Genomic DNA, 16,808 nt, shown 5'->3' on the forward strand with positions numbered 1-16,808 from the left:
CAGACTTGCCTGACATCCTGGCTCCCATTGGACCCTTGCCTTTGTACGACAACGTTTTTGGTGGCCTTTCCTATCGTTCCTGACGTCTCCGTGTTTGTTGCCGCCTGCACTGTGTGTGCTCAGAATAAGACCCTGCGGCAAGTTCAGGCTGGCCTCCTTCAACCACTCCCTGTTCCTCACTGCCCCTGGTCATATATATCCCTGGACTTCGTCACTGGTCTCCCTCCATCAGATAGCAACACCACTATCCTTATCGTGGTGGATAGGTTTTCCAAAGTCGCCCATTTCATTCCCCATCCCAAGTTACCCTCAGCCAAGGAGATGTCCTAGCTCATGGTGCAGCACGTCTTCCGGATCCATGGACTTTTGGTGGACATGGTCCCCGATCGCAGTCCTCAGTTCTCGTGCAGGTTCTGGAAGGCGTTCTGCCTGTCCTTCGGTTTTCAACCCCAGTCCAACGGCCAGTCGGAGCGAGCCAATCAGGACCTGGAGAAGGCTCTTCGTTGCCTTGTCTCCGCCAACCCCACCACCTGGAGCCAGCAACTAGTGTGGGTGGAATAGGCCTGTAACACCCTTCCCTGCTCTGCAGCTGGTCTCTCGCCTTTCAAGTGTTCCATGGGATATCAGCCCCTGCTCTTCCCTGAGCAAATGAAGAGTTCAGCATACCCTCGGCCCAGATGTTCATCCGTCACTGTCGCCGTACTTGGAAGAGAGCCCAATCCGCTCTTCTCAAGACCACCTCCAGATATAGGCGACAATCGGACCGCCACCGGACCTCTGCTCCCCGTTATCGTCTCTGGCAGTGGGTATGGCTGTCCACTCGGGGTCTTTCTTATTGACGCTGTCTTGGATTACTAACCTTTGCCTGCCCTGAACCTGCTATTTTCATGCCCTCTGTGTTGTAAGATTCAAACTGCCTCCTGTGTCTGCATCTGGGTCTTATCCTGAGTCATGTTAAGGGGTATCAGAAGAAAGTGAAGGACATTAGCTAGTTGGGATACATTACTTTTGAGCAGTGGAAATCTACAATGCACTCGGAAAGTATTCAGACCCCTTGACTTTTTCCACATTTTATTACGTTACAGCCTTATTCTAAAATTGATTAAATACATACAAATCAACATCAATCTACACACAATACCCCATAATGACAAAGGAAAAATAGGTTTTTAGAAATTTTTGCAAATGTATTAAAAATACAAAACTGAAATACCTTATTTACATTCAGACCCTTTGCTATGAGACTTGGAATTTAGGCCAGGTGCATCCTGTTTCCATTGATCATCCTTGAGATGTTTCTACAATTGGATTGGAGTCCACCTGTGGTAAATTCAATTGATTGGACATGATTGGGAAAAGCACACACCTGTCTATATAACGTCCCAAAGTTGACAGTGCATGTCAGAGCAAAAGCCAAGCTCTGAGTTTTCTTTATTAGCAAATGTGTTAAAAATACAAAACTGAAATAAGTTATTTACATAAGTATTCAGACCCTTTTCTATGAGACTTGAAATGTATCCCTGAGGTTGAAGGAATTGTCCGCAGAGCTCCGAGACACAGTGGCCTCCATCATTCTTAAATGGAAGAAGTTTGAAACGACAAAGACTTCCTAGAGCTGGCCGCCCGGCCAAACTGAGCAATCGGGGGAGAAGGGCTTTGGTCAAGGAGGTGACCAAGAACCCGATGATCCATCTGACAGAGCTCCAGAGTTCCTTTGTGGAGATGGGTGAACCATTCAGAAGGACAACAATCTATGCAGCACTCCACCAATCAGGCCTTTATGGTAGAGTGGCCAGATGGAAGCCACTCAGTAAAAGGCACACGACAGCCCACTTGGAGTTTGCCAAAAGGCACCTAAAGGACACTCAGACCATGAGAAACAAGATTCTATATCTTGTTATTGTTATTTTATTGTGTTACTTTTTTTGTTTACTTTATTTAGTAAATATTTTCTTAAACCATTTTTCTTGAAACTGTGTTGTTGGTTAAGGGCTTTTAAGCATTTCATGGTAAGGTCTACACTGGTTGTATTCGCCGCATGTGACAAATACAATTTCATTTGATTTGGGTGAAGGTTCACCTTAAAACAGGACAATGACCCAGCACACAGCACACAGCCAAGACAACGCAGGAGTGGTTTCGGGACAAGTCTCTGAATGTTCTTGAGTGGACGCTCCCCATCCAACCTGACAGAGCTTGAGAGGATCTACAGAGAAGAATGGAAGAAACTCCCAAAATACAGGTGTGCCAAGGTGCTTCAAGAAAGTACTGAGTAAAGGGTCTGAATACTTATGTAAATGTGATATTGTGTACAATTTCTAAAATCCTGTTTTTGCTTTGTCATTATGAGGTATTGTGTGTAGATTGATGAGGGAAAAAAACGATTTAATCAATTTAAGAATTAGGCTGTAATTAGGCTTTAACGTAACAAAATGTGGAAAAAGTCAAGGGGTCTGAATACTTTCCGAATGCACTGTATATGTGTACCCTTTTTTCCTTCAGATTATTGCAAAGTTCAAATTGCAAGGAATTGCTGTGGCTCATTCTATTAGATCACCCCACTAGTATATCTTTAGCATGCAGGCTGGTCTGGCCTGAAGTGCAGTAAAACTGAACATCTGTGAGAGAATGATCCCAGTTCAACTACTTCAGAACCATTAGTGAGCTGTAACTACTGCAAGCGGGAAATACAAGGCATTAAAGCTAGAATCCTTAGTTGCTACATCCATTTTTACATAGACTGACCAGGTGAATCCAGGTGAAAACTATGATCCCTCATTGATGTCACTTGTTAAATCCACATCAATCAGTGTAGATGAAGGGGAGGAGACAGGTTAAAGAAGGATTTTTAAGGCTTGAGACAATTGAGACTGTGTATGTGGATTGTATATGTGTGCCATTCATAGGGTGAATGGGCAAGACAAAATATTTAAGTGCCATTGAACAGGGTATGGTAGTAGGTGCCAGGCGCACCGGTTTGAGTGTGTCAAGAACTGCAATGCTGCTGGGTTTTTCACGCTCAACAGTTTCCCCTGTGTATCAAGAATGGTCCACCACCCAAAGGACATCCAGCCAACTTGACACAACTGTGGGAAGCATTAAAGATAACATGGGCCAGCATCCCTGTGGAAAGCTTTTGACACCTTGTCAAATCCATGCCCAGACGAATTGAGGCTGTTCTGTGGGCAAAAGGTGGTGCAACTCAATATTAGGAAGGTGTTCCTAATGTTTTGTCCACTCAGTGTACAAGAAGAATATAACTTATGTCTCATGAGCTTAGTTCAACTGTCATATCTCATCAGAACCCAAATTATATGCTTGTTTTTCTCCAATGTTCGTAAATAGTGTAAATGTAAACAACCACTGTAAATCCTCAAAACATGGTTAACACTATAATTTTGATATCATAGATGGTCAATCCTTGCATCCATAATTCTATCTATAAATTTGAGAGTGGTTACATTTCTCCAGGCCCATCCCTCAGCGTTTTACCAAAACAGAGGTGGGGTGACCGCTTTGTTACTGTTTCAATTAAGGACTCTAGCTTTAAAAAATATGAAGGCAGTGTCATTTCAGGCTCACGGGTACTACCCAAAGTAACACTTTCTCTGCCTCATGGGAGCTGTATGTCTTCTCTGGGTCAATATTTGTCATGGTAGACTTCCAAAATGATACAATGGAATTCATTTAACTATTTATGTCCATCCAGGGATTGGAATACTTTGACGCCTTCTAGGCTTTTATGTACAGACTGGAAGCAGCCCAAACCAACCACACTTGAGAAGAAATTATTGACATGGTCTGGTAATAAAAGGATGGCCTGTTGTAAATATCAACAGCAATACTTCAGCCATGATAAACGGTGGCCATTGAGGTCTCACAGATCATGCTACAATGCACAGTGGTTATTTGGGGAGAAACTTGGTAGTAAGAAGGTCCATATTTTCTCCACTGACAATGGTCCTCTACCAAGGCACAATCAGTCACGACAGACACCCTTTCATGCTGTTATGGGCACTTTCTTTAAAGCATACTTTCTTTTAAGCCATATTTTGCAGCCATCATTCGGTCCATGATATTTTTAAGGGAACTCTCAATGAAAGATGACCATGCCCCAATTCATACTGAGTAGGATTCCCTATCTGTGGGGTTATGAAATCTATCTATTTTTGCAAAGTTTTTTTATTTGTATTTAACCTTTATTTAACTAGGCAAGTCAGTTAAGAACAAATTCTTATTTACATACCCGGTCCCACCCTGGACGATGCTGGGCCAATTGTGCGCCGCCCTGTGGGACTCCCAATCACAGCCTGAACCAGGGACTGTAGTGACACTTCTTGCACTGAGATGCAGTGCCTTAGACCGCTGCGCCACTCTGGAGCCCATTACATACTGTATAAGTTGTGTATACAGTATGTAATGTATAGATATACTGCATATGGGAAACCATACAACAATTTATCTTCATGCGATAGCTTTAATATTTCATGCTGGAAAACTGTTTGAGAGAATGATACAAATTGTACATGTAAATTCTATGCCATATTAATTAATTAATTAAGAAGTATTTCTTTCTGCAAAAGTGACGTCAAAGTCACCCTGGGGTGAATAGCGTTGAGTGGACATTGATGTAACATGGGAGATGAAATTAATGTATTCTTTTTATTTTGGGGCTGTGCCTATTGTACTCCATCTAATATCTGACATGGTAGTGTGTCTCACCATGATACAGTATATGATCTTAGGAGGTTACTTTGGCAGATATTTATTTTACCCATAATCATGGTGAGCAGCAGGAAATGTAATTTCAATGGTAACACATAATGTGGGTAAATAAAACACTTGGAGGTATATTGCTGTCATTGTGTACATTTTACTTCATCCTCAGAGCTTCATGCCCCATAAAATATGAAATATGTCCCTGTCAATATTTATATGCAAATGAAACCCTGATTCCTTACATTTTCCAAATGTAGACAGGGTTGGTGGCTGAAGATACTAATTGGCAGTAACCTGGCATGGGGGGTGTTTAAAGATCTTTCTTCAGCTCTCTCTCCCAAAAGTGAAGGCCTTTGAATTTGTCTTTATTAGGATTCTGCCCAGATGATGGATTCAGGGTGTCAGGTCTCTACCTGCCAGTTGAAAATGAATGTCTTTAGGATTGATTTGCTAACTTCCTTTTTTCTCAGCGTGTAGACGTGACAAAGGGTCAGCAAAGACCCTGGCAGAAGAGAGAATAATCTGTCCATACAAGATGGAAACGGAGATAAAAATCTTTAAAGAGCCATGGAGACTTTCAGTGTGTCCCTTACTCTGCTTTTCAACATTGCGTGGTTGTTGATTTGTGGTTGGCTGACTATGAGCTAGTATATAGTCCTGACACGGACAGTAGATTTGAACCATCCATTGTGGACACACAATTCTAAAAAAATATACACATAGAATACTTTTTTTGTTTCTTCACACGTAATAAGGAAGTTAAGATGTGATTTTAATGTAGTTAATATGTGATTTTAATGTAGTTAAGATGTGATTTTAATGAAGTTAAGATGTGATTTTAATGAAGTTAAGATGTGATTTTAATGAAGTTAATATGTGATTTTAATGTAGTTAAGATGTGATTTTAATGAAGTTAAGATGTGATTTTAATGAAGTTAAGATGTGATTTTAATGTAGTTAATATGTGATTTTAATGTAGTTAAGATGTGATTTTAATGAAGTTAAGATGTGATTTTAATGAAGTTAAGATGTGAATTTAATGAAGTTAAGATGTGATTTTAATGAAGTTAATATGTGATTTTAATGTAGTTAAGATGTGATTTTAATGAAGTTAATATGTGATTTTAATGAAGTTAAGATGTGATTTTAATGAAGTTAAGATGTGATTTTAATGAAGTTAAGATGTGATTTTAATGTAGTTAATATGTGATTTTAATGAAGTTAAGATGTGATTTTAATTCCGTCCTTATACAAGGTTAAAGGTTGACTATATTACACAAATATGAATATCACCGTACCCAAGAATATTATTATTGCATTTCAAAGATTATAATTAGGCTATGTTGCCAGTTTGATTCCAAATGACAACAAATATGGCACAATCTTTTGTCTATTCATTTGGTGAAGTCTTCATCAGGATAGTGTTGCTGAGAATCATTGAGACTCTTGAACCCCTAACCTGAATTCAAAAGTGAATTGCTGAATAAATATGGGATCATTTCAACTGTCTAGTACCTCAACAGGAAGATCTGACATCTCTCAAATGAGCTTCAGACTTCTCAGGCTTTGCCTTTAAAGGAACAGCTCATCAAGGTTACCTTTATGTATGCTTTACAAGGCATCAGGAAAAGTAAATCTCTTTCATCCCTTGTGAACATAGGTTCGAAATCAACTACAAAGAGATCCACACTTTGAATTTTAAAACACCTATGAAAGGTAAAGGCCCGGAGTTGAAAGGAAATCGGACTTATTTTCAAGTGTCATACGTTTTTAAGAAATAAAACATTTATTTTTTTGCAAGAATGTGACTAAAGCATGCAATACAGTTATATTTCATTTCCCACACATAAACTTTTCTTCCTGTTCAGTCTCCTACCTCCAGGTACTTTATGTAGCTAAAGTAAAGGGTATAATAATATGGTTAATAAAGTTTTTAAAAGTTTTTATTTATTTAACCTTTGTATAACTAGGCAAGTCAGTTAAGAACAATTTCTTATTTACAATGACGGCCTACCCCTGAAGCAGGGAGGAGTCACTAACTAAGCCTCTAGGAAATAAGATTCATACATCAACAAAATGGAAGGTCTTTGAAAACTAATTACACTAATACCACTTCAAGTTTTATGCAAAATCCCAATTTTTCAAGCCAACTATGCTCATGTTAAAATAGCTCATTAGAAATGGGCAAAGTGGCATCCACAGAGCATTTCGCTTATGGATTTCTGTTTCGTCAGATTTTGACCCGTATCTTAATGTGAATGGATTTATTATATTCACTGACTTATTTTGTTGGCTACAATGAATGTTGCTGGTTATGAAAGACTGATTTCAAGGCTTGACCTTATAATGTAGATTGAATTAGCACTACTCTCGATAATTTGAGCACAAACGTGCACTCACATAATGCTGATGCAAAATAATGCAACCTTGTTCAAGTATTAGCTCGATAAAAGGAGAAAGGCCAGAAAGACAACGTCTAAACTAGTTATTTGTGTGCCTATCTTTTCAATTTAAATGGGATTGAGGCAAATAGCTGAATATACAAAATAGATACCACAGGACATGGAATCATCTCGACATAAGAACAATTTTGAAGTCTAAAAACATCTGACAAACATTGATTTTAGAGTGAACTATCACTTTAAATGGCAATTGCACCAGAGATTTCTGACTTAGTCAGAATCACTTTATATTTGTCAAGTTACACATACCCGGAGTTTGACTTAGTGAATATTAATTATAAATAATTTAAAATGAGGTGCTCATGTCGGTAGCTGAGTCTTGATAATCATTTAAGTAGAGATAGTTAATTATATACTATTTCTACATAGTATACTTAATTCTTACATGGTGAATAAGCACAGTAAAAAGAAGCGTGACTTGAAGGGGGCAGAGTGTCTTGTGATTTATATTTTATTATTGGAAATAAACAGGAGACAGCTTGTTTAGATATTGGTGATTCCAAAGGCCAACTACACAGATCTCAGTTCAGTGGCTGTGGGCAGCTGTGTTATACAGCATTTATCTGACCCAGCAGGCCTGTAGATCTAACTATTACAGGTCTCTATATATCAGATCAGACCTGTAGCACTAACTGACCCAATTGCAATTAACAGTCTCTGGGTTTAACAGGTTTCACCCCGGCAGTTTACCCACTCACTTACAGGTCCCTCAGGGTACCATGTTTTATTTTCTAACATCAAAATGTTTATGAGGATAAAAGCCAGTGACAGGTTTGCATTAGGGACTGAAATATAGTAGCTAGGGTAATGATTCATACTGAAATGTCAAGATAAACCAATAGCAATGATGTCCAATTAAATGGGGGAATTGCTCAGATAGACATTGAGATATAAATTTCCTTTGATACTTTAGCAGGAAAACCATTTATATTGTAGGGGACAGGCCGGCTTAAACAACCTCAATATTCATGGTGTTGTATAAAGAAATGCCATCAGGAGCCCAAGGATAGATCCAGCAAGCCCACAGTGACCTTAAAAGAGCAATAGAAAGCAACCGTGTGAGGCTGCCAGAGAAATGCCATTGCAAAACACACTACTGTTCTCCGTCCTTCTTTGACCCATTCTTCCACAAGTCCACTTTTATATCATGGGGTCAGATGCAGGTCATCTGTTTTTGGACTCAGCAGATATCGGAATCCAAAATTGAATTAAATATTCTTGGTACAAATGTGACAGAAACATTCTCTGGGGGAATGGATGAAAAAAAGCTTTATATAGCTACAAAATGTGTTCTGTACTTGCACTGTAACCTCATGAGTCAACTGAAATCTTGAGACTTGCACGCAATATAAACAACCTTTACCTACAGACCTCTTCTCAGATAGACTATTAATTAATCATGATAGCATTGTGGTCTACCCATTTAAGGCATTTGTAAAGGTATACATTTTTGCAATACAAACAGAAATAGCACGAAATATGCAAAGAAGGAAATCCAAAAGCCCTGCCTCTTTTTAATTCTTACTTTAATGCAGGAGTTTCCTAACAGGATGCGGTATTGGTTTTCTTAATCTATTTAAGCATTCGATGTGGTTCAAGAATAATCTTTCTAAGCCTTGGACGTGATATGGCAGAATATCAGCCTCATTTGTATTGGGGGATTAGGGCATGCATTTCCTGACTGCATGACAGTGAATATGCCACTGATTTGGCCATTTGGGTACAAGGCTTGGCAACACATTCACCCTCTAAATGAAAAGTCAAATTTTCCTTTAATTACATTTTTTCTCAACAATGCCATTAAATACACATTTGTTGTGTGGTCAAGACTATTACTATTTTCCAGCCAGTAAAAATCTTCTATACCACCCTTCATCCCTCTGATTTCCTCTGTTTGAAGCTAAGCAGGTGGAGCCTTTTCTATACCTGGAAGGGACATCATAAGACTCTGGAAGGGGTGTTGGAAGGCCAGTAGGGGACATGCCTCCCTCTGAGACCCCAATGTCAGGACAGTGTTTGGGGAGACTAGGAAGCTGCGAATAGGAAGCTAAACAGATGTTGTGACTCTCAATGGTCATTCAAAGATCCCGTAGCACTTGTCATAAGACAATGGCTTCTAACCCCAGTGTCCTGTATAAATTCCTAACCTGACTGCCCATGCTACCATGGCCACCTGAACACCCCAGTCTCAGGTTGGCTCATTCAACCCTTGACTGCAACTCTTCCCTGGGTCATTGCTGAAAAAGAGAATGTGCTCTCAACTTCTCCTTCAATTTACCTGGTCAAATAAATCTAACTAAATAATGTTAATTTTAAATTCAATTTATGTATAAGATCAACAAATATTTACAGCTGTGACAAAAGGACCTTACTAAACATGTTTTATCCTATGCAAAGAGGTGGACTGGTCATCCATCAGCCTCCTGTCCATAGAAATGTTTAGATTAGCTTTAAATGCTAATCTAAGTGTTGGAATAATTATTGGTTGGTGGTAATCCTGAAGGGATTCATAAAGATCCTTTGTTTGTCTTCTTGAGAGCAGAGAGGTCTTTGGAGACAAACTGTGGAAAGCGTGGATTACTGTGGCGGTAAGGTCTGCATACAGATATATGCATACAGACTCTTTTAATAGCAAGAGCAAACCTACGATGCTTATGAGGTCAAAGAGTTAACTTTGAAAGTCATACCCATCAAAAGCTGTAAACACTTGTAACATTATACTTGACAGGAAAGTAAAAAGAGAAAATCTGTATAAATTCAGGCAAAATTCAAACCTTCCATATTTTCATGTTATATCAACTTTGTAGGGGAGAACGAGGCTGGTTCTCAAATATATCATCTATATTACTCAGCAATTTTAAACATAAACAACAAGACATGACATTTTTTATTTTGGTCGTGAAAAACCCTCTCCAGGATTTTAGTTATGAGCACTGTGACAACAACCAACCAGTGTGAGAAACAGCTGCATTCTCCTCTAGTGCTAGGTGGTGGCTCGCTCTTCAAGGCTCTGTATAAATAATTTTTCATTTTATGATTGCCACATCATCTTACAATGTAGTACCATTTTCAGTTCTGTGACTGAACCTGACTGATGACCAGAGCTGCAGGTAAATGTCAACCAAATACAATTCTTGCAGTGCAACTTTCCCTGGTAACGCACTACAACTGTATGTTGAGGGTAGCCTACAGTCACAAAGTGACAGAATATTACCCTACCTTTTTAAACACCTCCAATCGTTTGACACGCCTAATTAGAAGTATCCAGAGTGAATTTACCTCCAGCTGGGGTGACATGGCTTAGTAAGAGTTTTACAACCACCTTCATTGATTTGCAGATTATCTCACACTGGAGTCTGTCCTCCCTTCGGGACAATTAGGGTATTGAAACAAGTGTGGGAAAGAGGCTGGAAATATCCCTGTCCTCTCCAGGGTGTGAGAGATCAAGAATGAGAAGTAAGTAGACTGGAGCCAGCCCCTGACTCTTCTCTTTGTTACTCTCTTAACCCTTTGCTGTTCTGTCTTCCACACTGATTCTGTACACATTGTGATAGCTTATGGAGATCCACTGGAGCACATCTGGAATCACAATACAACCACATCCTATCATGTTTTGACCCGGCTTTAAAATAATTCAAATAGAGGTAGTGTGTAATAGGATTATTGGACCATTGCTAGCATGCAAGGGGAATGAATTCCTCTTGGATTTTGGTCTTCCCTTAAAAAATTGATGCAGCTGTTCCAGTCTTTCATACTAATGAATTCTGAGTCTGAACCTGTGTGTTCAGTCAAACATTGGGACAGAGATCTTTATCTTCATTTACTTTTCTGACACACAACTGGGTAACACTTTATTTTTGTTTTCACCGTTCAAGGGATTTCTGTCAACAGAGGAAATCTTGAATCTGGGAACAATGTGAGAGAGGTAAAAATCTATTTGCCGATGGCTAATCTTTATCATTCACATGCCTCACCACTTTCTGCCTGGTCTTTAGGGGCTGATCCATCCCCTGCCTGCTACTGAGCTGGTCAGAAAATCCAATAAACCTGGGATTCGTTCTTCAAGTTCAACCCCGTCCTGCCCTCCCCTCCCTCCTCTGCACAGGCTTCTCTGGGCTGCTGTATTGGTAATGCGTCCCCTTTAGGATCCCCTTTAAGCTTAGTTCTTATTTTCATCTCAAATCCCACATAAACTTTGCCCATTGGGCAATCTATCCTGGAGCATCTGCTCAGTTAGATTCTTGTACTCACAGCAGGACAGTTGTTAACTGTAGTGTAGGGATCCGCAGCCCATCAAAGATTTGTTACGTCATGCCAACTCTATTGTCCAATTGGACTCTCAAAGAACTGCTTCAACAGGAGGTTAGTCACATTATAATGGTTTGAAAACTTCTGTATTTACCAAATGTTGACTGTGACTTGAATTGTAAATAGTAGGTATGGAAAATGTTATTTTTAGCATGCTTTACCAGTGCTTGGTAAAGCATGCTCTTTCTCTCCCTCTCTTTCTCATGTCAATAAAACTAACAATGATTTGACAGAGCGCAGCAGAGAGTATCCCCAGTTGAAATTCAAGAGATAGATGCTAACGACTAATGTGCTTGACTGTGTGCCCCTTGATTAGCTCTCCTTTAGACAAGCCAGCTTTGATTGTGTCAAGATAGTCTTTCTGGGAGGATTACTTTGAGTACACTCCTGAACCACGCTGACATGCGGGGGATTTCAAGTATGTCAGGAAAAGCATTAATTGGCATAGAAGTACAGATAGAATGGATCTTGAGTTACTTTTGCAGGTGCTCTGGAAACTTTCAGGATGATGTAAATGAACAAGGCAAGATGAGTGAATATACCTATACTGTATCTGACATTAAAAACTCCCTATTATGGGAGTTTGGTTATGTTTCGCATGCCAAAAATGTAACACCAAAGATAGCTCTCTTGCTATACATGGATGTATTCACATATGGTTAGATTGTTTTTGGTGTTGTATTTACATTGTCTTCACTTCACCACACTTCAATATAAAATCATTGACATTTTGATTCAGATCAAAATAAGGATTTGCCTGCCACCCGAGTGGCACAGCGGTCAGAGCTAGACGCGTCACTACAGACCCGGGTTTGATCCCGGACTGTGTCGCAGCTGGCCGCTACTGGGAGACTCATGAGGCGGCAATTGGCCCAGTGTCTTCCGGGCTAGGGGAGGGATTGGCCGGCCGGGATGTCCTTGTCCAATCGCGCTCTAGCGACTCCTTGTGGCGGGCCCGGGCGCATGCACGCTGACCTCGGTTGCCAGCTGTACGGTGTTTCCTCCGACACATTGGTGCAGCTGGCTTGTGGGTTAAGCGAGCAGTGTGTCAGGAAGCAGTGTGGCTTGGCACGGTCGTGTTTTGGAGGACGTATGGCTCTCGATGTTCGCCTCTCCCGAGTCCGTACGGGAGTTTCAGCGATGGGACAAGACTGTAAATACCAATTAGGGAGAAAATGGGGTAAAAAGTACAACAACAAAAAATATATATTTAAAAAATGTATGGATTTGCCTGGAAATTCAAGTAACGTGTGCAAATCGAATTTGACCCTCTGGGACAAGAAATGTAAGCCACTGCATGTTTTCTCTTTTTATTGTCTACACACTACTACCCTGTCAACTTTGGTACCAGGCTATTTAGATACTTTTCAGATTACATAGGTCCAATAAAAAGTTTGATTGCAATGCATTGTCCAACATTGCATTTGTCAATCAGATTAGTAAAGCTTCACTGTGATTCATAATTCATAATTATTTTCATAGGAAGCACATGCTTTGAAACTTTAAAAACGTTTTGTTAATTAGACACTCCGAATATCTGGTTTTGCTTTATTTGTCTGTAGCTTTTTGACCGGTGGACCTACAAACATAACAGTCACCCTGCATGGGTTGATCGTCTGCTGGGAGTGAATTTGATAGTCAGCTTAGGTGGACACAAAATAACTGCAAATATGTTGCAACCAGTGAGCAGACCACTGAGGAGCAATCATATACTGTATCTGCTCCAGGTTTATAAATATAGATTTCACCCTGGAGGGTGTAACTGATGAATGTGACCTTGAATGAGTCATTAATTAGATTAATTTCTCTCCAATCATGTCCTTTTGCAGGCAGGACTGATACAAGCAGCCTAGGAGTCAGGCCTCTCCGCTCCGCTCGGCTGCTACACTACTTTCCTGTGGGGACAGGATGTGGGGAGTAAGAAAACACTACACAGCTCATTTCAGAGAGCAATCCTAGGCCTTGGAGGAATGCCAAATTGTTTTAGTACAAACTTACAGTAATAATGTGATCTAATGTGCTGAGACAGATGAGATCACCACCAATCTGCTGAGATTTCCTAATAGATCTGGAAGCAGAGTACGTTTACATGCACAGTAATAATTCGCTATTAAACTGATTACGGCAGCAGGCAGATTATACAACAGTCATGTAAACACCTTACTCTGCTTATCTTAATCGGCATAAGGTCATAATCAAAGTAAGCATACGCCGATTAAAACACCTTGTTTTCTGAGCAATCTTTCGAATTATTAGGACATGTAAACAGCTTAATCGGTGTTCCAGTGGTGTATTTGATCTGTGCATGTGCAAGCACCAGCCGAGCAAGCCTCACTCTTTTTAGCACGAGTGAAGTAGGTTCGGCACAACTGAATGTATGCGTCTTTAGAAGTAGTTTTCACATACAAACTGATTTCAGATGTGTCCATGTAAACATGATTATTAGTGAAATCGTTTTTCTTGCAAAGAATTTAAATGTTTTAATCAAACGATCAAACTATCCACAGTAGTTGGATTATTGTGTGCATGTAACTGTACGAGATATGGCAATGGTTAAGACATGCATTAATACACAACTTGACAATGGATCTCAAAATAATGTGTTTTCTTAGTCATTTTAATGTCTATGTCATCCTATCGGTATTGTATAAATATAGCCTCCTTGTGTAACAATACCATGGTCACAGGTTCTTGGTACATTATGTATCCTGTTTGTACAAAGCCCCCTGCCTTATACCACTTACTGGGTGCCTCAAACACGTCTTACCTTTTTGTAGTTAATAAATCCAATGTGAAACTTGATAACTGTAGTAGCATTAACTAGCCTACAAAACTAGCTGGCAGGCAGACACTGGAAGGACACGTTTCTGAGTGACAGAGTGAGTGCTTTGCAGCCATAGATGCCATCCATGATGGCATTTTTTGTTGGACTGAAAAAAATGCACAGAACGTAAAATAATGTTATTAAAACTAATTCCCATGCTTTTAAAATAATGGTTCTGTTCCACAACACTAGAGATCACTTTCATTTCCTTGAAACATTTAGTTATTTTTCAGTTCTGTTCTCTGAACAGGTTCCAACCAATGACTGTATATCTGGATGGACAAAGCCATTGAGCTCTTGACACCATTCATTCCTATGTGAAGACTCAATAGCGCATTTAAGCCAAACAATGTCAGTTAAGATGTCATCTCTTGGAGACATAACATGCGCCATTTGAGCTACTCCAGGAAGTGACGTTGCAGGCTAGCTCATTGCTGCATCCTCTCATTGAGTGACTCAAGTTGAAGGCTGACCGGGGTACTGCAGGCTGCCATTAGCTACTAAATTATTCTTATAACTTCTTCTGTGTGCGATTTTAAAATAATCATTTCAAGAACATACATCTGGTCTATTAGAAGCAAGTATTGGTAAAGTGCCTTGCAAAAGTATTCATCCCCCTTGACGTTTTTCCTATTTTGTTGCATTTCAACCTGTAATTTAAATAGATTTTTATTTGGATTTCATGTAATGGACATACACAAACTAGTCCAAATTGGTAAAGTGTAATGAAAAAAATAACTTGTTTAAATGTTTTATTAATTTTTTTAAACGGAAAAGTGTTGTCTGCATATGTACTCACCCTCTTTACTCTGAAGCCCCTAAATAAGATCTGATGCAACCAATTACCTTCAGAAGTCACATAATTAGTTAAATAAAGTCCACCTGTTGCAATCTAAGTGCCTGTCACATGATCTCAGTATATTACACCTGTTCTGAAAGGCCCCAGAGTCTGCAGCACAACTAAGCAAGGGTCACCACCAAGCAAGCGGCACCATGAAGACCAAGGAGCTCTCCAAACAGGTCAGGGACAAAGTTGTGGAGAAGTATAGATCAGGGTTGGGTTATAAACAAATATCCAAAACTTTGAACATATATAGAAAATGAAAAGAATATAGCACCACAACAACCCGCCAAGAGAGGGCCGCCGTCCAAAACTCACGGACCAGGCAAGGAGGGCATTAATTAGAGAGGCAACAAAGAGACCAAAGATAACCCTGAAGGAGCTGCAAAGCTCCACAGCGGACATTGGAGTATCTGTACATAGGACCACTTTAAGCCATACACTCCACAGAGCTGGGCTTTATGGAAGAGTGGCCAGAAAAAAACATTGCTTAAAGAAAATAATAAGCGAACACGTTTGGGTGAGACTCCCCAAACATATGGAAGAAGGTACTCTGGTCAGATGAGACTAAAATGTAGGTTTTTGGCCATCAAGTAAAATGCTATGTCTGGTGCAAACCCAACACCTCTCATCACCCCGAGACTACCATCCCCACAGTGAAGCATGGTGGTGGCAGCATCATGCTGTGGGGATGTTTTTCATCAGTTGGGACTGGGAAACTGGTCAGAATTGAAAAATGATGGATGGCGCTAAATACAGGGAAATTCTTGAGGGAAACTTCTTTCAGTCTTCCAGAGATTTGAGAATGGGATGGAGGTTCACCTTCCAGCAGGAAGATAACCCTAGGCATACTGCTAAAGCAACACTCGAGCGGTTTAGGGGGAAACATTTAAATGTCATGGAATGGCCTAGTCAAAGCCCAGACCTCAATCCAATTGAGAATCTGTGGTATGACTTAAAGATTGCTGTACACCAGCAGATCCCATCCAACTTGAAGGAGCTGGAGTAGGTTTGCCTTGAAGAATGGGCAAAAATCCCAGTGGCTAGACGTGCCAAGCTTATAGAGACATATCCCAAGAGACTTGCAGCTGTAATTGCTGCAAAAGGTGGCGCTACAATGTATTGACTTTGGGGGGGTGAATAGTTATGCACGCTCAAGTTATCAGTTTTTTTGTCTTATTTCTTGTTTGTTTCACAAGAATAAATATTTAGCATCTTCAAAGTGGTAGGTATGTTGTGTCAATTAAACTATTCAAACCTCCCCCCAAAAATCTATTTTAATTCCAGGTTGTAAGGCAACAAAATAGGAAAAATGCCAAGGTACCATGATTGTCTTCAAAACATTTTTTATTTACATGAAGATCGACCACAAAGATTGCAATTTTTCATTCACTATAATGGGGGATCCTGTTTTTGATAACAATGCCTGCAGTACTGCGGTCGGCCTTGAACTTCCATGGTTTCAATGAGAGAGGGGCAGTCATTCTCCCCTTGTTCCAATCTTGCTACATCATGCAAATGTGCATGCCTTTGCCTCGTGGCCCCAGTGTGGTTGTGCACTCAGCCATTTAACTCTACTATGTTGTGTCTATTGTAACTGTTATTTCCTGTAACTGCACCCTGTTATTATTTCACTAATCATTCATCATCATTG

The sequence above is a fragment of the Salvelinus fontinalis genome, chromosome 2 (genome assembly GCF_029448725.1).
Source record: "Salvelinus fontinalis isolate EN_2023a chromosome 2, ASM2944872v1, whole genome shotgun sequence".
NCBI classification, from domain to species: domain Eukaryota; kingdom Metazoa; phylum Chordata; class Actinopteri; order Salmoniformes; family Salmonidae; genus Salvelinus; species Salvelinus fontinalis.